The sequence below is a fragment of the Vulpes vulpes genome, chromosome 15, assembly GCF_048418805.1.
Source record: "Vulpes vulpes isolate BD-2025 chromosome 15, VulVul3, whole genome shotgun sequence".
Classification (NCBI taxonomy): Eukaryota; Metazoa; Chordata; class Mammalia; order Carnivora; family Canidae; genus Vulpes; species Vulpes vulpes.
This window is the reverse complement of record NC_132794.1, coordinates 95,095,270-95,119,501: the sequence shown is the minus strand read 5'-3', so window position 1 is coordinate 95,119,501 and position 24,232 is coordinate 95,095,270.

The window sequence follows — 24,232 nt, the reverse complement described above, 5'->3', positions numbered from 1 at the left end:
CACTGAGCAGGAGCTCCATACAGGGCTCGATCCCAGGACTCCAGGCTCATGACCTGAGCTGAAGGCAGATGCTTAACCAACTGAGCCACCCAGGTACCCCTACTTTATCTTATTTTACTTTCATTCAAGCCCTGGGAATGGGGTATCATTTTGTCCTTACTTTACAGGTAAAGAAATTGAAACTTGGTGATGAAAAAATAGAAGTTATTCAAACCCACATAGCTTGTCAGAGTCAAGATTTGAACTCAAGTCTTTGTAGTCCACAGCCTGCACATCTGTTGAACAAATAAGGTGATAATAGGTACATGCCTATGTGTGATGACCTACTTAGGTTATACTGTCTCTTCCCTTGCCCCCTCTTACTGGCATTCCATAACACAATCAGAAATAATTTTCAAATACCAAACATTTTCCTGCATTGATATCTCTTCAGAGGCTTCCCATGGGCTCCTGCATAACATTCAAACTCCTTAGAATGAGATATGAGCCCATTGCTGGAATGGATATTGCCTGTCTGAACACCTCAAGACTCTTCCTCTGCAACCACTTATTCCACCAAATGTACCCTGAAGATCCTGTCTTCCTCTGGATTCAGTTGCCTTTGGGGTTTGCCCCAGGCTTAGTAGCTGGACAGTTAGTTTGTCATTATGGATCAGAAGAATGTACAATTTTGACCCCTCATCTCATATTCAGGCCTAAGGGAGACTACTTTGAGACTACATCTTGGTCAGTGGGGTTTAACCCCTATTATTTGAAAAAAAAAAAGTTCAGTTCAACAAAACACATCTTGAAAATACCTTAATCGATGCATAAACTCTTTATCTATTGGGGGAAAAAAAATCTCAGTTTTACTTGGCAGACATGCAGCACCTATCATGAAAGAAAAGCAAATGTGTGACAGGCTGTGAAATGGAAGGCAATATTGCCTCATTAGAGTTAATTTTAAGTTAGTTTTAAATGACGCTTTGTCATGCATCTAAATAACTTAAGTGGGTACCAGGAATATGTTTACCATAGTGCTTAGAATACATTTTATTTTGCTCCCCTAAATATAACCCTTCTCAGAATTGCAAAGGGGGAGAGAAAAAAGCCTCCTTCCCTGCAGGAGGTTGTGAGTGTAATCAGGATTTTAATGACATTTCCCCCTGAGTCTGCCCTTGTCTATTTCCAGGAGCAACTTTGAGCCAGGGAACACTAGGAAAATCACTGTTTTGATGGTTTTCCTCTTCTTCTTTTAGCCTCGCTTCCCTCTTGGTACTATCTTGTTGAGATTTCAACAAAAGGTCCAATATGTGGAGTGGCTAAGAGTGGAGACACTCGGTGTCAGGCTGCTCTGATTCTAAGCCTGTCTCTGCCATCCAATAGCCATATAACCTTAGATAAGTTCAATGTTCTTTCTGTGATGCATTTTTTTTAAGTAGGCTCTATGCCCAACATGGGACTCAAACTCATGACCCTGATATTAAGAGTTGCATGCTCTACTGACTGAGCCAGCTAGGTATCCATGTGATGCATGTTTTAATAACAACTTTATTAAGACACAAGTCACTGAGCATATAAATTTATGCATTTGAAGTATACAATTCAGTGCCTTTTAATATCTTGATAGATCTATGCAACCATTAACAGAATCAATTTTATTTTTAAATTTTCTTTAATAATAGATTTATTTTTTATTGGTGTTCAATTTGCCAACATACAGAATAACACCCAGGGCTCAACCCGTCAAGTGCCCCTCTCAGTGCCCGTCACCCATTCACCCCCACTCCCTGCCCTCCTCCCTTCCACCACCCCTAGTTCATTTCCCAGAGTTAGGAGTCTTTATGTTCTGTCTCCCTTTCTGATATTTCCCACACATTTCTTCTCCCTTCCCTTATATTCCCTTTCACTATTATTTATATTCCCCAAATGAATGAGAACATATAATGTTTGTCCTTCTCCAATTGACTCATTTCAATTTTAGAACATTTTTTGTCACTCCCCACCCCCAACAAGAAAACCTGTAATTGTTAGCATCCACTTCCTATTTCCTCCCATCCCTACCCCTGCCCCTGACAACCACCAATATACTGTCTCTGGAAATTTCATATAAATGAAATCATACAATCTGTAGTCCTTTGCAACTGGCTTCATTCATTTATTTTCAAGGACCATTTATGCTCTCCTATTATCAGTACACCATGCCTTTCTATTGCCAAATAATATTCCATTGCATGAGCATATTACATTTGTTTATCCATTCATCAGTTTGGACATTTGGGTTGTTTCCACTTTTTGGCTGTTATGAATAATTCTGTTATGAATATTTATGCACACATTTTTGTGTGGACATATGTTTTCAGTTTTTTTTTGGTCTATACCTAGGAGTGGAAATGCTGGGTCATATGGTAACCTTATGTTTAGTCTCCTGGGGAACTGCCAGACTGTTTCCCAAAACAATCACATCAATTTTCATCTGTAATATATGAGAATTCTGATTTCTCCACATGCTTGACAATGCTTGCTATTATTTGTTTTTTTTTTATTATAGCCAGCCTTGTTGGTGTGATGTGATACCTCATTATTGTTTTGTATTTGTCTATTTGTTTTTTAATTACTAGACTTTATGTCTTAGACGCACAGTAAAATTGAGAAGCTATTCTAGAGAGTTCTCATTTTATCCTCCTCCCAACACAAAGTTTTAATTATTAACATCTTATATGGTACTGTATTAGTTTCCTGGGGCTGCTGTAACAAGTAACCATAAGTCAGGTGGCTTAAAACAACAGAATTTTATTCTCTACAGTTCTTGAGGGTTGAAGTCTGAAATTAAGGCATCAGCAGGTTCATGTTTCCTCCTTCTCGAGAGAAGAAATTTCCTTGCCTCTTCTCAAATTCTGTTGGTTGCTGGAAATAATTGCTGGAAATCTGTAGCCTTCCTTGGCTTGTAGCTACATTATTCCAATTTCTGCCTCTGTCTTTATCTGGCATATTCCCTCTGTGTGTGCCTATGTCTCTCATGGCCTTCTTCTAAGAACACCAGACAGTGGATTTAGAGCCCACCTTAAATCAGTATGATTTCTTAACTTGAGTACATATACAAAGACTGTTTCCAAATAAAGTCACATTCATAGTTTCTTGGGTTAGGATTTCAACCTATCTTATTGTGAGAGACAAACCCACAAAAAGTATGCTTGTTTTTTTTAAAGTGTGCTTGTAAACTAAATTAATGAACCGATATTGATACTTTATTATAACTAAGGTCCATAAATTATTCAGATTTCCTATGTCCTAATATTCTAATATTCATCATGTCCTTTTTTATCCTAGGATTCCATACAGGATACCACATTACATTTAGTTGTCAAGTCTCCTTATGTTTTTGACTGTGACAATTTCCTTTGTAACCTTCCTTTGATGATTTTGACAGTTTTGAGGTGTACTAATCAGGTGTATTATAAGATGGTCCTTTGTTGGAATTTCTCTGATTTTTCTCATAATCAGACTTGGGTTATGGGTGTTAGGAAGAAATCACAGAATCTTCCCAGGGAGATGAAAGAGACCATACAATATCATTGTCATCATGTCTTATTACGGATACATACTATCAACATGACATCACTGCTGATGTTAACCTTGATAACCTAATTGAAATAGTGTTTGTTTGGTTTCTGCAACCTAAAGGCACTCTTTTCTCCCCTGTTCCATACTGTACTCTTTAGAAGGAAGTCACTATGCAAAGCAGCCCATACTTGAGTGGGGAGTTTTTCTTACTTTCCATGCAAGAACTCTTCCATATTTCCATCTGTAAATAGGGATAACAACACTAGCTATCAATTCAGAGTGGTGAGGTGAAGGTTTATGGAAAAATTTATGTAAAATCCTAAGAACAATTACTTGTACAGAGTAATCACTCAGTAGACATCAATAATTATTACCATTATTATCATTATTAAAACACTCACCTTTTGCCTTTTATTGTAATAGATTTGTACCTGTCTGTCCTCCCTTTGATATAGTAATTTCCTTGCTTATAAATGCATCTCATTATAATATTTCCATAATACCTAGCGATGGCACTATATTTCAAAGTCAATGTTCAGCTAAAAATATGTTCATTTGTTAAAATATAAACAGATAGATATAATTACTTAATAAATCCCTTTCTTGTCTTCACCCTCTTTAGCATGGTGTAGCTATTCTGAAAGAGTGAATCACGTAGCTGACCTTGGTTAGGTCATCATGCAGATTGAGGCAGCTCTAGATGGGAGCCACTGCTCCAAAATATTCTGTAAATGCCCATTGTTTCATCATTATAATTTATCTTCTTAGTGCCCTAAGAATTTTCATCTTCAATTTTCAAGTTCGCTTTAATAAGGATTTCTTGGCTGAATAATCAGTCATAGGCACTCCGGGGATCATGAAGATGAGTAACAAATGGTCCTTGGTCCCTGCCCTCATTAACCTTACAATCTAATTGTGGAGACAGAAATAAATAACTCTAATGTGAGCCAGAACTGTAGTATAACTAAAGCTTTTTGACAATGCACAAAAGGGAGTAATTAATTCTGATTGTGATTATCACAGAGGACTTCACAGATTTGTAGTATTTGAGTTGACCTTTGAAGAATAAGTAAAATTTCAACAAGTAGAGAGAATAGGGAAAGAAATTCCACCTTATAGAAACTATATGAGCAGAAACATAAATATGAACCATGATAAGAGCAAATAAGAGCTATATTTATTGATAAATCATTAATAAGTGTTCTAATAATTTTTAGGCCCTTACACAGTTAAATTATTTAATCATCATTAAAGAAATTCTGAAAGATCAATACTATTCATATGATTATCCCTTAAGAGAGTAATAAACAGTGACTCATTCTGACTACTCAATAGAATTTAGGGCATGGATAACAGGAGGTAACACAGGAAGGATAGTGGATAGGATGAGGCTGAAAGCTAAATTGGAAACAGATTGTAAAGGGCTTTAAATGCCAGCTTATGAGGTCTGGGTTTTGGTTCTGAGGTCACTAAGGAGTCATAAAAAGATGATGAGTGACTCTGTATGTTCAAACTGGGTTGTATTGTGAAGAAGAAAAATCCAAGATTGGTGGAGAGAAATATGTCAGGTTTAGATACTATAAATAAATTTAGAGGAACATATTATATCAGAAATACCTTGTTGAAAAGAATACAATGAAGGGAAAACTGCAAAGGGCTTATGACCTTAACAATGAAATGAGCTCAGCACTCAAAATTTTAGCAAATAGAGCAAGTAGTGTAGAGGACCTACCCAATCTGGGGCTCACACGCTTGCTGTTTTAGCAAAGGTGCTTTGTACTTGTGTTATTATTACAATGGGAAGAACAAGACAAAGCCAAAATGTTCTAACCAAGGGAAGAGCAATTCAAGCCACTATAGGGGAAGGACTGGAAGAGTTCGGAAGGAGTTGGTACCTTAAAAATGAATAAGAAATATCCTTTAGATGTGACTTAAAGATAAAAATGAATATATTAAACATGATTTGGAAGTTCTTGGTACTACAGACAAGTTGTGCCCTTGGTTGACTTTGTCATGGTAAGTTTATTTTACACTTCCATGTGGTCTCACTTATCCCCTGTGTAATGCCATTACATGTTAAATAGGTTAATAAGGTAGAGAAATCCGTGAAGGATGCAGGGTGGTAGATCACTAGTTAGGAAGCTCATTTAGGCAATAGCATGTAGAATAGATTGAGGGAGAGGATGGTAAAGTATAGGAATTTTGGAATGTTAGTCATAAGAGAGAATAGAGAAGTGAAAAAACCAATGGGGTTTTAAAGTCATTTCTTTGTAATTGTAGATACTACTGAAAGGAATTTAGGCAATTTTCTCATTGCTCATTAAAGCTAGATAGACATAAATGTTTGGTGTAGAAGGCATCCCTTCTACTGAACAGCTAGTTCATTCATTCTAGAACAGAGGGGAAACTGAGGCCCAGAGAGACAGATGAAAGGTCAGGTCTGTAGGTAAGTTAGTGGGTGAATTGGGATGAAAACCAATTTTATGACCTTCAAACTAGCCTGTTTTCCAAAACACCAGGTTCATCAGTTCTCAGTATGGAAATCTGTTTGCTAATTAAGGAAAGAATGAGGCTGGAAGGATCCAGGTGCCGGATTAATGTGGAATCGAGAGCAATAAAATAAATAAAAAGGAAAGGAGGGGAACACAGAAGATGGACTTGACCAACTTTGCATTTTGTCAAGAGGTAGCCCCACTGAATCATCACTGAAACCAAGTTCAGCCTATGGGAAAGGATAAATGGAGATAGAATTATCTTTTTAAATAAAAATATATTTGCCCTGAGACCGTATCCCCTCCTAGTCACCAGGCACGGTCTAATATTTTAATTTTCTTTAAAGGCTTCTCTGAGTACCACTGATTTACATCCAGTCCTCTGAAGAAGAGTGAAATCTTCCGGGTGAGCATTTTCCATAGATCATACCTTAGAATCATGATCAAGATAAAAAACTCTTCCGGACCAGTGTGACATATATTATATGAATAAGTATGACGAAGAGGTAAATAAAATGTCTGTATTCATAATGATGACTCCTTTCTGTGTGAACCACAGATAGTCACATGACCTTTTTCTTTATCCATAAAATGCAAATGATGGTATAAACCTACTTTACTAGGCATTTATGAAGGCTTATGGCAACATGTTTCTAAAATTGAAAGCTCAATGTAAATAGCATTGCGCTGTGAGTTGTTAATGTGCTTCAAAGTTCTTTCAGTCAATACATTAAAACATCTTTAATTCACCCTCAATTAATTCAAGCTTTGTAAGAATTTCAGCACAAGTTAGGCTGACAATTGTTTTATACTATTTGTTTTGTTTCATACTATTTGTTTTGTTTCACATATAAACATTTTATATAGTTACCATAGAAAAACTGTAAAATTAGCACCCGGCTGTGCAAGACAGAAAGGCACAGTGGTTAAAATCCCCCGGCACTCCATTTATGAGCAGTTTAGCCCTGTACTTTAAGTGACACCTCTGTGCCTGGATCAGTTTTTTTTATTTCTAAAAAGAGAAAATCGCAGCAGCCCCTCCCCAGAGCTGTGCTGGGAATGAAAACTCTCCTTGCTGTAAGCTATAAAGCCCTGAGAATAATTCCTGGCTCAGAGTAAGTACTCGATAAATGTTAGGAACTGTTATTACTACTTCTTTTTCTTATTGTAATGAGAGCCAATTTCTAGAAATAAATTTCAGCTGTAAGATGCAAAGGATAACAATATAATTTTAGAAATAAAAAATTAATTGGCACCTTTGAAGCCTTCTTTGTCTCCTGGACTCTAGCACTCTATCCCAAGGCCAGAGAGATAACCACTGGCCTGAGTTTTGGATCTGTTACCCTCCTTAACAGTCTTTCTTAACCACATACTGATGTATCCCTAAATAGCATTCTTTGGCTAAAATCATATTGATGTACTCTGTCACCAGTCTCCTCTGACCACCTCCCTGCCCTATCCTTTTCCTTAAATCCACTCGTATTGATTCATGGACATGTAGACCATCCCTCATCTCTGCTGTATGATATCCCATCATGTTCCACAGGAGACACTTCAGATGGACACTTTGATTGCTTCCAGTGTTTTTGCTTCTGTTTTCCTCCCACATATGATGTTGTTATTAATATCCCAATACACATTTGTTTTTTACCCATCCAAAATTATTTCCAGGGTAAATCCCTGAGAGTAGAATTGCTATGCAGTGGCATATGCATCAAAACATGGACACTAGAATCACCAGGCATCGAAAGAGAGCAATGACCATAGTTAGGCTTAACAATAGTCAGAAATTGGAACTATCCCAAAGAAAGCATGAGGTGTAGTCATGCCAACCCTTCTAGATAATGTCTTTCTAAAAAAAAAAATCGCTTTTTAAAGTATTTCAATTTACACTTCTGCAAGTTGCTTTTGCTCTTGATTGCAACTTAAGGCAGCTTTGGTAAGTCAGTAAGATACATTTTTCTAGTAATTTGCTGATATTCTACATTTTCAAATTTACTGGAATAAAATTGTTTTAAAAAATTACCTTACATTTTATTCCATTTGGTTATCTTTAGATATGCCTGCTTTGTCATTTCTAATATTGTCTTTAAGTCCAATTTTTTTTGATTGCTCAAACTTCCAAGAGATTAGTCCCTTGGGAGACAAATAAAAATTTGACAAACAGTTGTCTTTTTATGATATTCTCTATTACGAGAGTATTTTTGAGGTTATTAATTTGTTATTACTTATTTTCTTTCACTTTCTTTCATGTTGTTCTTATTCCAACTTCATAAGTTTAGTGCTGAGCTTATTAATTTAAACCTAACTTCTTTTCCAAAATACAGATTGAAGTGTTTAAGGTTATAAATTTCTCTATAAGAACTGCTTTAGTTTTATCTCATGATATTTTTTTAGGTAGAGAATTCTTACTATTTCGTTCTGAATTATCTAATTTATATTATTATTTTTATTGGTTCATAAATTATTTAAGAATACCTTCTTTTAACTTTTAAAACTTTAAGAGCTTTACTACTATTTTTTGTTACTGACTTTTAATCATTTTTCAATTTATTTTTTAACATCCCACAATTTTGTGAGTCAGAAATTAGAAAGAGCGCATAGGCAATTTTATATTCCTAATGGCTTTCCCTGTGTTCACTGGAGTCATCTGATGGCTAAGTCAGGCTACTTCATTCATGTGCCTGATGTGTTGCCATAATATCTGTGAGTCTGGGTTCAGCCTGGTTTCTCTCCATTTTCATGGAGTCTCAGAGCCTTTCCATGTGGTCTCAGGGTTGTTGAATTTGCAAGGTGGCCTCGGTGTCCATCAAAAGATGAATGGATAAAGAAGATGTGGTTTATGTATACAATGGAATATTACTCAGCCATTAGAAACGACAAATACCCACCATTTGCTTCAATGTGAATGGAACTGGAGGGTATTATGCTGAGTGAAGTAAGTCAATCGGAGAAGGACAAACATTGTATGTTCTCATTCATTTGGGGAATATAAATAATAGTGAAAGGGAATATAAGGGAAGGGAGAAGAAATGTGTGGGAAATATCAGAAAGGGAGACAGAACATAAAGACTCCTAACTCTGGGAAACGAACTAGGGGTGGTGGAAGGGGAGGAGGGTGGGGGGTGGGGGTGAATGGGTGACGGGCACTGAGGGGGGCACTTGACGGGATGAGCCCTGGGTGTTATTCTGTATGTTGGTAAATTGAACACCAATGAAAAATAAATTTATTATAAAAAAGGAGTTAAAATAACCTGTAGATCACCATATTTTCATGAGCAAGAACAGACACCCTATAAAGCTATAAAATCCCCAAGGTAGATGTGCTCTCCAAATTTAAGTCAAGGTTATCATGAAAAATGAAGAATCAGGAAATATTGATCTGAAGATGAAGACATGAAGAAAAAATTGGTAAAGGCACCCCTCCCAGAGCAGAGAACTGGAGCCTAAATGAGGAAGATCTCCATTTCTAGGCCTTCACAATCTCTTCCAAGCAGGATTTCAGAATTACTAGACACATGATTGTTTCGTGTCTCATATTCTTGTCTTTCCCCAAAGAGAAGTATTTTCTGTGGTTATATTTACTGCATGCCACACTGCATATTCAGAGCAGGGAAACAGCTGACTTGTCTTTAGTTTCTTGGTCACCAAGAAATGAAAAGCCATATTTGGATTTGATGGTATTGACTATAAATTGCTGGGAGGTCTTGAAACTTGAGTTGGATGCAGTGACAAAATGGAGCCTTAGTAGGTATGATAGAATTTGGATGGCTGTAAGTTCTTTGCTACTCCTGGTATCAAGAGGCAGAGTTTAATCCCTTCCCTCCTAATTTAGGCTGACATTAGTGACATTCTTGATTAATAGAACATAGAAGTGATGTTCCTAGACCTCTGAGAACAGGCTATAAGAAGTCTTACAGATTCTACTGAGGTCTCTTGAGTCACTTGTCTGTAGAGTCTCATTGTGGTTTTGATGTGTATTTCCCTGATGGCAAGTGATGCAGAGCATTTTCTCACGTGTGTGTTCGCCATGTCTATGTCTTCCTCTGTGAGATTTCTCTTCATGTCTTTTGCCCATTTCATGATTGGATTGTTTCTTTGGTGTTGAGTTTAATAAGTTCTTTATAGATCTTGGAAACTAGCTCTTTATTTGATACGTCATTTGCAAATATCTTCTCCCATTCTGTAGGTTGTCTTTGAGTTTTGTTGACTGTATCCTTTGCTGTGCAAAAGCTTCTTATCTTGATGAAGTCCAAATAGTTCATTTTTGCTTTTGTTTCTTTTGCCTTCGTGGATGTACCTTGCAAGAAGTTACTGTGGCCGAGTTCAAAAAGCATGTTGCCTGTGTTCTCCTCTAGGATTTTGATGGAATCTGTCTCACATTTAGATCTTTCAACCATTTTGAGTTTATCTTTGTGTATGGTGCAAGAGAGTGGTCTAGTTTCATTCTTCTGCACATGGATGTCCAGTTTTCCCAGCACCATTTATTGAAGAGACTGTCTTTCTTCCAGTGGATAATCTTTCCTCCTTTATCGAATATTAGTTGACCATAAAGTTGAGGGTCCACTTCTGGATTCTCTATTCTGTTCCATTGATGTATGTGTCTGTTTTTGTGCCAGTACCACACTGTCTTGATGACCACAGCTTTGTAGTACACCTGAAATCTGGCATTGTGATGCCCCCAGCTATGCTTCCTGTTCCAGTTTTGGTAGTTTGTGGCTTTCCAGGAATGCGTCCATTTCTTCTAGATTGCCTAATTTATTGTCATATAGCTGTTCATAATATGTTTTTAAAATTGTTTGTATTTCCTTGGTGTTGGTAGTGATCTCTCCTTTCTCATTCATGATTTTATTAATTTGAGTCTTCTCTCTCTTCTTTTTAATAAGGCTGGCTAATGGTTTATCTATCTTATTAATTCCTTCAAAGAACGAACTCCTGGTTCTGTTGATCTCTTCCACAGTTCTTCTGGTCTCGATTTCGTTGAGTTCTGCTTGAATCTTTATTAACTCTTCTTCTGCTGGGTGTAGGATCTATTTGCTGTTTTTTCTCTAGCTCCTTTAGGTGTAAGGTTAGCTTTTGTATTTGAGTCCTTTCCAGTTTTTGAATGGATGCTTGTATTGCGATGTATTTCCCCCTCAGGACTGCTTTTGCTGCATCCCAAAGATTTTGAATGGTTGTATCTTCATTCTCATTAGTTTTCATGAATTTTTTTAATTCTTCCTTGATTTCCTGGTTGACCCTTTCATCTTTTAGCAGGATGGTCCTTAACCTCCACGTGTTTGAAGTCCTTCCAAACTTCCTGTTGTGATTTAGTTCTAATTTCAAGGCATTATGGTCTGAGAATACGCAGGGGACAAACCCAATCTTTTGGTATTGGTTCAGACCCGATTTGTGACCCAGTATGTGGTCTATTCTGGAGAAAGTTCCATGTGCACTTGAGAAGAATGTGTATTTAGCTGAGTTTGGATGTAAAGTTCTGTAGATATCTGTGAAATCCATCTGGTCCAGCGTATCATTTAAAGCTCTCGTTTCTTTGGAGAAGTTGTGCTTAGAAGACCTATCGAGTGTAGAAAGAGCTAGATTGAAGTCACCAAGTATAAGTGTATTATTATCTAAGTATTACTTCACTTTGGTTATTAATTGATGGATATATTTGGCAGTTCCCACATTTGGGGCATATATATTGAGGATTGTTAAGTCCTCTTGTTGGATAGAGCCTTTAAGTATGATATAGTGTCCCTCTTCATCTCTCACTACAGTCTTCGGGGTACATTTTAGTTTATCTGATATAAGGATGGCTACCCCTGCTTTCTTTTGAGGACCATTTGAATGGTAAATGGTTCTCCAACCTTTTATTTTCAGGTTGTAGGTGTCCTTCTGTCTAAAATGAGTCTCTTGTAGACAGCAAATAGATGGGTCCTGCTTTTTTATCCAGTCTGAAACCCTGCGCCTTTTGATGGGGTCATTAAGCCCGTTCACGTTCAGAGTTACTATTGAAAGATATGAGTTTTGTGTCATCGTGATATCTATTCAGTCCTTGTTTTTGTGGATTGTTCCACTGAACTTCTTCTTAAAGGGGAATTTTGAGAGTCCCCGTTACAATTTCTTGTAGAGCTGGTTTGGAGGTCACATATTTTTTTAGTTCCTGCCTGTCTTGGAAGCTCTTTATCTGTCCTTCCATTTTGAATGAGAGCCTTGCTGGATAAAGTATTCTTGGTTGCATGTTCTTCTCATTTAGGACCCTGAATATATCCTGCCAGCCCTTTCTGGCCTGCCAGGTCTCTGTGGAGAGGTCTGCTGTTACCCTAATACTCCTCCCCATAAAAGTCAGGGATTTGTTGTCTCTTGCTGCTTTAAGGATCTTCTCTTTATCTTTGGAATTTGCAAACTTAACTATTAAATGTTGAGGTGTTGAACGGTTTCTATTGATTTTAGCGGGGGATCTCTCTTTTTCCTGGATCTGAATGCCTGTTTCCCTTCCCAGATTAGGAAAGTTTTCAGCTATAATTTGTTCAAATACATATTCTGGCCCTCTGGCCCTTTCTGCACCCTCGGGAACCCCAATTAAATGTAAATTTTTCTTCCTCAGGCTGTCATTTATTTCCCTTAATCTATCTTCATGGTCTCTTAATTGTCAGTCTCTTTTTTCCTCAGTTTCCCTCTTTGCCATCAACTTGTCTTCTATGTCACTCACTCCTTCTTCCACCTTGTTAACCCTCGTCGTTAGGACTTCTAGTTTGGATTGCATCTCAATCAATTGATTTTTAATTTCTGCCTGATTAGCTCTAAATTCTGCAGTCATGAAGTCTCTTGAGTCCTTTATGCTTTTTTCTAGAGCCACCAGTAGCTGTATAATAGTGCTTCTGAATTGGCTTTCTGACATTGAATTGTAATCCAGATTTTGTAACTCTGTGGGAGAGAGGACTGTTTCTGATTCTTTCTTTTGAGGCGAGGTTTTCCTTCTAGTCATTTTGCTCAGTGCAGAGTGGCCAAAAACAAGTTGTATTGGGAAAAGGAGAAAAAGAGAGGAGAGTTGAAGGAAAGAAAAGAGAAAAAGAAAAAAGAGAAAGAAGAAAAAAAGGAAAAAAGAGAAGAAAAAGAGAAAGAAAAATTAAGAAAGGTGAAAAAAAAGGTGAGGGGGAAGCAATCAGAAATCAAAAAGAAAGAAAAAAAACACAAAACAAAACAAAAAAACAAAAAACACGGGGCAGTATCTTCTGTTTCTGTATACTTTAAGTCCCTTGACTTCCCCTGGAACTGGTCCGTCTCACTGGGCTTCTGGGGGAGGGGCCTGTTGTGCTGATTTTCAGGTTTTAGCACTTGGGGGAGCTGCTCTGCCCCCTGCCTGGTGCAGGGCTCAGTGGGGGTTGTTTACCCTGTGAGGCCCCTGGAGGAACAACCGCAGTGGCGGCAGCTCTGCAGCCCTAGAGTCAGCTCCCGCAGTAACTCCGGGGCTCTCTGTCTGCAGGGCCTGGAGGCTCCAGGGCGGGGCCGCTGATCTGCTCAGCTCGTGGCAGAAGCGTCCTTGCTGTCCTGGGCCCTCCCGGCCTCTGCCTGTCCCGGGGGAGGCCGAATCCTGGCCTTGTCCCGGCGCCCTGTGCCCGGGGCCTGCGCTGTTGGATTCGCGCTCCCGCCCCGCAGCCCCCTCCGCGGAGCCGCCGCCCGAGCCCCTCCGAGCTGCTCCGGGTCCCGCCGTGCGCGCTGCAGCCCTTAGGGAGCTCGGCGCACTCTCCCCGGGGCGCAGGTGTCTGTTAGTGTCCCCGGGAGCCCAAGGGCATCCCCGCCCTCCTGGGTCCTGCTCTAACTCCCTGGGAGGCCTTTCCGCCCGGGAAGGTTGGTGCAGCTCCTGCTCCTCCGGGACGGGGCTCTCCTGTCCTGGGGACACTCGCCCCGGCCTCAGCCCGGCTCCTTGCAGGCCCCTCCCCCTTGGAGGCCTTTTGTTTATTTATTTCTTTTTCCCCGTCTTCCTACCTTGATAGAAGCGCGAACTCTTCTCACTGTAGCGTTCCAGCTGGTCTCTCTTTAAATCTCAGGCCGAATTCGTAGATTTTCAGGATGATCTGAAGGTTATCTAGGTAATTTGGTGGGGACAGGTGACTTGGGGACCCTACTCTTCCGCTATCTTGCCCCTCCTCCTAAATAAAATCTTTTTAAAAAAGAGTATTTTAACTCTTGATTCAATGTTTTTAGTCTAAGATGGTTGGGGTGTTTTTTTTTTTTTTTTTTTTTTAAAGATTTTATCTATTTATTAATGAGAGACACAGACAGAGAGAGGCAGAGACACAGGCAGAGGGAGAAGCAGGCTCCATGCAGGGAGTCCGACGTGGGACTGGATCCCGGGTCTCCAGGATCGCACCCTGGGCTGAAGGCGGTTCTAAACCCGGACTGCAGTGTTTTTTTTTTTGTTTTTTGTTTTGTTTTGTTTTGTTTTTTGACAATTAAATCCTTCCAGCACTTAGATGACTTCTGGTCTGTTTCCTTCCAAGTTATTTCTTAAATCCCCAGATAAGCTGTCTTTCCTTACTTCCTCACATATTTGGTGACGTTAGAGGTACTTACTCATAGTGAAGCTTAGCAGATGACACTCTCAGGCCATACCATTAATCTGATATTTACTGCAAATCTAGGTCTTAATAAGTATTTGTTGTATCAAGTTTCTCTCAGTATTATTTGCTGATATACTGTCTATCAACAGTAGGTTTGTTTGTTGCTGTTTCCGAAACGTAAAAGTCTCAAATTTCTGCACTTTCTATATTCTCCTGTATTTTTCCGTGCAAATAAGCCACTTATTTCCTGAGTTAATTTCTGTCTTAGAATACTTTGCAAAGAAAAAAAAAAGTAGGTTGCTAACAGACACTAAAAATTTGGTTAATTCCAATCCCTTCTTATGCTGGAGCTTTCAATTCTATAAGCATATGACCTGCTTCCCAAGTGTCAAAGCTTCAATTGTACCAAATGTTTTGCTACTGTAGTACATAGATCCAATCTTTACAGCCTCTGATATGTTTCCTCCCTGCTCATGGAACAATCATTAAGCCAATGAGATCTACTTAAAGATCTCAGTTTCTGTTAACCCAGAATAAGTAATAGTAGGTACTAGTATAGGCAACCTCAAATACTCCAAAGCAAATACAAGGAAGTTTTAGGTCTCTCTTATACTTCAGTCTAATGCAAGTCAATAGATAAGTAGACTCTGCTTCACTCTGAATGATTTTTCAGAGATCATGAGGTCTAAGACCATCACTTTTAGATTCTACTGGTCAAGAATGTCTTCTACACCATGGCTCTGCCATTCTCAACACATTCTCACATGTGCCTTCTTATTCATCCTGCCATACTTTAGATAACAGGTATGTATGTGGAGGGGTTGAGTGGTGGAGAATTTGGAAAAGGTACACCTACTCATAACTGCCTTGGGCTGGATGTGAGACATCCATTCACATTCCTCAGGCAAAGACTACACAAATCATCTCATCTAGATAGATGCAAGAGGTTTTGGGAAATTTGGTTCAGCTATGTACTTGGAGAAAGGACACAGGGTGGTGAACATCTATCACAAATTGTATGCAGGCATTTTTGTTGTTTATAGTAGAATAGTTCAGGGTACTAAGTCTGGATCACAGAAACAAGAATGTATTTTAATTTTCATCATTCTTTAAGTAGTCTGAAATTGTAGTTTTAACTCCCTCATGAACTATGGTTTCATAAAAGTTTTTTTTTTTCTTTTTGAAAATCTCCAGGTAATAGATTTTTTCCTTTTGTTTTTATTAAATGCTATTTTTACCTCATTGTGAGAAAAGAAAGTGACCCATATAATTCATGTTATTGGGAAATTAATGAGGCCCACATTTGGCCTAATATATGATCATTAAAAAATAAATGTTACATGTACTATTGAAAATAAGGTAAATGAGAAAATGAGAGACTTAACAACCTCCAATTACTTCCTATATCAGTTAAATACAGTTCAACTTCTCATAAAGCTCTGAGTGACCCAGTCTCTGCTCACTTCCCCACAGTCATCTTAGCCACTTTCCTTCCCCTTAACCATGGTGCTCCAGCCACACTGGCCCCGTTTATTCCTGCCTTGGACCCTTGGACCTGTTGTTCCTGCTGCCTCCAGATATAGGGCTGTACGTCCATTACCTCTTATTCAAATGTTAGCCCTCTACAGCATCTCTTAGGCCAACACTGGTGAACACATCACCAGTTTCATTATTTTAGAGCCTCCATCGCTCTCTGAAATTGTTAATTTGTTTATGCATTACTTGTTCTCTGCAACTAAAATGTAATTCTGTGAGAAGGACTTTGCTTTTCTCATGAATGTTTTATTCTTCATGTTTCTAAGAGTGCTATAATAAACACTAAATACATATCTGTTAAATGAATGAACATACATTATCTCACTTTCTCATTCATGCCTACTCCAAGATGCAGAAGTTATGAAGTTGAATCATTCAGAGATGGTTCCTATTCCTTATCTTTCCCCCAGCCCTCTCTTCTGTCCCTCTCTCTCTCTCCTTTCCCCTCTTTCCCTTCTCTTTTTCTTGTTTGTGTGAGTTGTGCATTCAAAAATATATTTCTTAACATAAAACATTAGACTGGGATTTGGTAAATGACTTTCTTTATTCCTTATTTATGGTCCTATTTCCAAATTTTATCTCCTTATGTATCTTTATCTTTTAGTTTGGTAGGAGTGTGGCAAGAAATGTCTCAGTTATAGTGAGTCATTTACTATGTTTTTTCCAAAAAGTCTAGCAGAAGTTTTATCTGTGCCCTGTTCTTCAAAAGTGTTTTAAAATAAAGAAAGCCTATATAAGATCTTGGGGACAAATTGAAGGTTTTTATGCAAATATATTTTTCAAGTGTTTTAGCAGCATTCATTTACATGAACTCTATGGGCTTATAACAAATCTACTCTTAATCTCTTTATGGAAGCTGCACTCAAGAATCTTCCCTTTGTGATATAGCGTTGCATTTGCCTATGGTATCGGGTAAAAACAATTTGATTCCCCTTAAAACTCACTTTTAAATTCAAGTTTCTACACTCTTAATTATCTCCCTATTACTTCAAATGAATGTTTCATTTTTATTAATTAGATTAATATGATACTAAGTCCAGTTCACTTGACATAGCATATTTCAGAGAAGAGACAGCTGTAGTGTGTGTGTTTAAGTAATGGAGGTGAGGGAGGTGGCATAAGGGCTTTTTAGAGTGAAGAAAATAAAATTAAATTCAAACTATGAGCTGTGTTTTGTATACATGTCTCATGAGTGAAGGGTGGTGGCCCAGGGACATTATCTCGTTATTCAGGTCCCTTAGGAAACGGCAGGGTTATTTTCAGGATAGTCTGTGCACAAAGGGCCATGTAGCAGCCTTCAAACTGATATTCATTAGGAATGAAAAATGCCAAAGCAGTTTATGTACATCCTATACCATGTCCTGGTTGGTCTTGATTGCTCTGTCCCAGGCAAGCTATCTTGAAATCTGGGAAAAGTTCAGAATACAAGCCCCCATGTCTTTTTTGTAAGAAGCAGCTCAGCTTAAGGAGTTGGTTGGTTTGGGGCTTCTACAGGATTTTTATAGAACTGTCTTGCTTTTTGAAGAGGAGAACTATTCAATAAGTTGGTGATTTCCTCTTATACCTATTACGTGAAAAATAATTAAGGAAGGGAGCTAGTTAGCTGATTAATTCAAATTTGAATTAAATAACAACTATTACTTTTAACACTAAGTGCTTAACTCTGTTCCTGACTCAGTGCTAGGAGTTTTAAACTCTTTAACTCCCTAATTCAATATGAGGAATCTCTGGGGCTAAGTACTATTATTCCCCTCATTTTATATGGAAGGAAACAAAAGCTTAGGAAAGTTAAATCATTTGCCCAAGGTTGTTGTTACTAAGTTGAAGTTCAAGATTCAGAAACCAGGCAGCATAGCTCCAGGGATGATGCTTTAAATGACCAGTAATTGGATGGATGGAAGGATGGATGGACAGTCAGATGGATAAGTGGTGATTGGTGGATAAATAGATGAGTTGGTTGTTAGATGGTGTCAACTAAAAGTAGGAGATTCAAATGCATTTGAAAAGTGTTTCTTTATTCTAAGCTATTTGTAATGAAATCTAAAAAAATACTGATTTTTCTCTAAAGGGCCAGTTTTTTTTTTTTTTGATGCTAAGCTGATTTTAATGAAAATTTTAAAAATACTGATTTTTCTTCAAAGGGCCAGTTTAAACAATGTCTCCTACTACAGCATTTGCATCTCATGGAAATTTTGGACAGCCTAATCTCTCATTTGTATCTAGGAACTTGCTACACATGGAGTCACCTGTCCCAACTGAGAAGAGCTGGCGGACTGTGCTGTTCATTCATTAGCACCATCTGAGTGCCAAATTGATGTTTTACATTATTTACTTGCCTATCATTAGGAGCAAGGCCAGAGTACTATTCAATTCTCAGAGCAAAACACCCCAGAGTTTCCTCACATACAATTGCACATCATATAATGGTAAGGTTTGTTAAAATGCCACATGCTTGCAAAAATTTTCAATAATTGCTACAAATATTCACCAGAGGGGGGAATGTTTATTCATTTGCTTAATTTCTAATAACGTTTTCTGCTATGGTAATATTTCCTTAGTCTCTTACATTTAATTTGGCATCTGACCAGTTGAATTTATGCTTTTAAGCAAATGGTACAGGCTTTGAATGTTTAGCATCTCATTCATGTTATTTGTTCTTAGATTTGGTACCCATACAGCCTGTTGGCTGTGTTATTTTCTAATGAGAATTTTGTAAAATGCCTTGGAGGCTCATTACAATTTGAGCCTCTTTCTTTCCATTCAAATGAGCCCCATTTTAAAATATAGCATCTCTTGCCACTGGGTGAGTGTTGGCTCTGGAGAACACAGGCTCTTTTCTGCAGAAAACATGCTGCTGCTAAACCTGGGAATATCAGTACTGTGTATGATGCTAAAGCTTGTCCTCCTAACCTAAGAAATTCTTTCCCCACTTTCTAGTGGTTCTTATGTAGCCACACATTATATCTTGTATTTTTTTTAACTTTGTTAAGAAACTTTCTGATTTTCTTTTGGATTTTACTGATGTATAATTGACAAATAAAAATGAAATATATTCCAAGTGTTCATGTGATTATTTGGTACACATATACACTGGAAAATAATTCCTACAATTAAATCAGTCAATACATTCACCATCTCACACAGTTACCTTTTATTTACTTTTTAATGAGGATACTTGCTGTTTAACCTCTTAGTGATTTTCAAGTTAGTGAATTTCAAGAGTTACAAAGTGTTAAGTATAGTCACCATGTTGTACATGAGACTCACAAAACTTACTCCTCTTGGAACTATACCATTTGAACAACCTCTCTCCATTCCCCTCCCTATATCTCATAATTCTTGTATGAACCCTGAGAGTGTTTCCAGTACTCTAATAAGGAATACTGAAGCTCGGAGACATTAGGTGACATATCAACCATCACCCAGTTTGAAATTCTAGGTTCTACCTTCAAACACATATTCTCAGACTCAAAAAATCCCTTGCTTTCTCTCTACATCTTCCCAAGGCACACTAATACCTCACTCCAACGCACCCATGCAACAGCTTTCACTAAACAGCTTTTATTGCTAAAAATTTGTCTCTCCAGTGACTATCACCAATTGTTTTTATTTCTATGGGCTGTACCTCACAGAATGGCTCTTAGCTATCTTCCATTTGAACTCCTTCAAGTATTAGGATATAAAACAAATAGCTTAATTTATTTCCTTTTTATTCCCCAAATAAAAATCTTCCAGTTCCTTTAACTGTGACTCTTTATCTAGTATAATTTATAGTTTGCCCAGCTACCATGGCCACTCTTCTGTGATCAGATTCTGCTTTTGGGTACAGAGTAGAACAATATTAGCATCTTCCTATTTCTAGATACTCTGCTCTTGTTAATACTACCCAAGGTAGCATTGTTGGAGTTTTGTTTTGTGTTTGTTTAGCAGACTTGTGACAAAGTTACGTCACTTTCACTGTGGGCTGACTCCAAGTCATGCTTATGTATTTTGCTAATGAGGCACCCCCGCCCCCCCTCTACCTTGCATCTGTAAGTTTAGTGGGGATGGGGGGACACTTTGAATTAGACACTTTCTGTGCTACATCAGACATTCACTGCTGCCAAGCACTGCTGTAGAGACCAGCTCTGTAAGGTTCTGTTCATCTGCATGCAGAGGCAAACTGTCAGTGACTCCCCTCATTCCTGTGCCACCTGTACCCCTACCCCAGGGCTTCCCTGCAGATGTGGAAGAAAAGGGTACTGCAAGATTCCCATTGGTTTCCCTGTCTGTGCAAGTCAGGAGTGTGAGGAAGTCATCATCTTAAGGAATAAATTTTGACCAAGAAGATATGGGTGTGATGGGCAAATCCTCACCCAAATTGTTTGAGAAGCAATTCATGCAGCTTTTCAAAAGATATCTCTGCAACATCAGTCATTTGCACTGGTGCCCATTCAATGAACTACCCTTGTATTAGCTTTCCTTTCTGCCTGGTTCCCTCTCCTTTTGTTCACTTCTGTCTTTCCCTGATTTTGTTTCTTAATAAGATAGTGATATGTAAGCCTCGGGCTCTGGCTATATTTTCTAGGCATCCTGGATCCAGGCATCCAGGCTAAGACCAATTAACAGAATGTTAATATCTCTCCCTTCGGTTGACTCTATTTTACACTTTAGGATTTCAAATTTTTAAAAGATTCCAATTCTTTCATGGAGAATATTTGTTCTTATTTTTGTTGTCATACTTTTCATTCAGAAAGTAGAACATTCTCAGGCCCCCTGTGTGGTCCGTCAGTAAAGTGTCTTTGCTCAGGTCATGATCCCAGGGTCCTAGGATTGAGCCCTGCCTTCGGCTGCCTGCTCAGCAGGGAGCCTGCTTCTCCCTCTCCTCCCTGCTTGTCCTCTCTTTTGCTCTCTGTCTCTCTCTCTCTCTCTGAAGTAAATAGATAATATCTTTAAAAAAAAAAAAGAATGCAAAACATTCTCAATTATATAGTAAGGCCTTGGCCATAATGATGCTAGTTGGAAGCTAAATAGTTTGGCTATTATTTTTAGCATCAAGATGCCTTTATAACCAAAGGATACTTTTTTTTGTGGAGGAAAGAGGAGAATGGAGGAATAGTAGTTCCATAGAGTTAGTACTTATACTGATGGAAGGAACAAGGGAGATATTTTCATTGCAGGGATTCCAAATTAAAAAGGTGCATGCAGCAGGATTCAAAGGCCCATGGACTCTGTTCTGATAGGTATCATTTGTCATTCTTCAGATTGTACTTGCCAAACCCTATCAACGTCCAGAAAATATACTAATTTTAGTAAGAAAACTACATCAATGACCATTTTCAGTCTGAGAAAATACATCTGATCAAAAACCATGTAAGTATGTTGAAAATAAACCTTACAGCTTATGGAAACTAATCATTTGCTTAAAGAATGTAGCTGGAGGGAACTTTAATATTTTCCAATTCTTGCTTTCCATTCACTTTTCAAATAAAAGGAAACTGAGGTCCAGAGGAGGTAAAGCAGCCTGTTCTGGGTCACCAGGAAAAATTAACAGCAGAGTTTAAACCAGATTGCTAAACCCAAGGACTTTTTCACAACACTCGTTTTTGAGCTTTAAAAGAGTAAGGGCTTTTTATTCTATTCTGAGGAATTCCCACTGGGAATATTCCATTAAACTGTGGAAATGTGGCTGAGAAGAAAACAGTTTGTAGAGCCTATTTTTTTGTATTTTCACATTTTTAAGTCTCTTTTTAACCCTTGAATATAGTATTTCTCTCTTATTCTCAAATACCACGATCCATTTACTTCCCAATCCTGACAACTGCAGCTTCAAGAATATATTCTGAAGCTTATATTTCACCTTTTCCATCCCTAAACCATTGTCTAAAAACTTGCCATATCCTAAAATAGCTCTCAGTTGGTCTCCTTTCTTTTTCCCTCTCACATCCTATACGGATTATCTACATAGCCATCAATTTGATCTTTCTAAATGTAAACATGACAAGACGATTCATTTTTCTCAAACTCTCCCAATGACTTCACACATAAATTCAAAGATGGCCTCCAAGGCTCTATATGGTCTGGCCTTTGCTTACTTTTCCAATTTCATTTTCTAGAGCTATCTCCTAACTCATTTTACAGTAGCCAGTTTGTTTAGTATTCCTCAAACAGACCAATCTTGTTATGTGTGGTGTTCCTTCTTCCCAGAATGGTCCTCTCCCAGATTTTCATTGTTTTTTTTTTTTTGTTTGTTTTTGTTTTTTTGTTTTTTTGTTTTAGAATTCCACTCAATCAGATTTTCATTGTTTGTGCCCTTGCAATACTCAGGTATCTGCTCATGTTATTTCCATGTAGTTCTTACCTAACCATGTATCACTTCCTTCCTGCTCTCTCTATCCTTGTATTGTGCTCTTTATTATAGCAATTATCACCATCCAAAGTTAGATGGCAACATAGTTAATACATACATCTTGTGTCTTGCTTACTGTAATGTAAACCTCAGAGATCAGGAAATTTGTATTGCTCATCTCAGTATCTGCAGCACCTAAAATGATGCCTAGTACAGGGATGGTGCTGACTAAATGTTTATGGAATGAATGAACGCATGCAGAAGGTTATAAATCTTTACTACAGAGAAGTCATTTTCTGCAAACATATGCCATTATGATTTTACTTCCCATTCTCTAGCAGTTATCCTGTTAACTAACTAAGCAATTCACCATTAATAAAGAGTCAATCAAGAAAGCGAGTCTCCAGTTCAAGCTATTAAAGTGCATTGAATTATCCCATGCATTAGAATGCCTGGAACCTGAATGTCAAAGCCATTTGGCTGCAAGATATTTACTGCTTTTGGACCATAGAGATGGTTGTATTCAAATGATCTCATAATAGCAGAAGAGCTCCTGGATGGCCTATTATCAATTATATTATTACTCTACACTCTGTGGGCAATATCTAATTAGTCCCCACAGCATTGCTGGTTGAGAGCAGAAGCAACTAAAAGGACTTGGGGACAGACATCATCATGGGTGGTTTTAACGCATGGATGAAACCAGATTCAAAGAGTAAGCGTACAGCCTATTCTAGTCACTGGCCAAATATCACAGTGTATCCTCATCTATATGTATTTTATTCCTAAATTTCTTCCTTAAGGAACTAACATTTATCAGTAGGATGTTGCATGATACAAAAGTTTTCTAAATGTGCATTAAATGATACATTGCCAGAGGGTGGGCATACAAGAAATTTAGAGGCAACATAACACACAGGATCATTGGAATCAGTCAGAATTGGATTCAAGTGAAGGACCTGCACCTTCATGGCTGCACATTTTGGGGGCAACTTTGTGAACTTGTCTGAGATTCATTGTCCTTATCTGGAAAATTGAGATGACAGAGGTACCCACCTCATAGAGTGCTGTGATGACTAGTAAAAGCAATGCACAAAAAGCAGTCAGTACAATGCCTGACAATGCTTTATATGTCATTTATCATTATCACCGCTTTTTTTTAAAAAAAGATTTTATTTATTTACTTATTCATGAGAGACACACAGAGAGAGGCAGAGACATAGGCAGAAGGAGAAGTAGACTCCCTGCAGGGAGCCCGATGTGGGACTTGACCCCAGGACCCTAAGATCACTACCTGAGCCAAAGGCAGATGCTCAACCATTGAGCCACCCAGGTACCCCATTAGCACTGCTTTTTAAAAACATCAATCACAGGTATCTATCAAAGGAGTTATTGCCTTCATATAATGTAACTCAGACTGTAGGAGTGAAACAGTGACTCTGCCTTATATGAGCTTATGATCACTTTGGTGAAACAAAGTGTGCCTTCCATGTAATGACAAAATGAAATATCATGATTAAAAACTGCAAATATGGTAAAAGATGTAGTCAGGGATGTACAGCACAATAGAAGTTTTTTCAGCTAAAAACTTCATCTGATTTGCCTCACAATGAAGGATGAAATTCAAGGAGTACTGAAAGAAGGTGGAGATTCAGAAAGTTAGAAATGGAAGTAAAGAGATTTTTCTGTGGAAGAAATTATGCTGATTTCAAGTTCCTATTGTCTAGGTTCATTGTTGTTTATCTTGTGATTATTCCTGTGGAATACAGGCCCCCTAGGGACTTTGA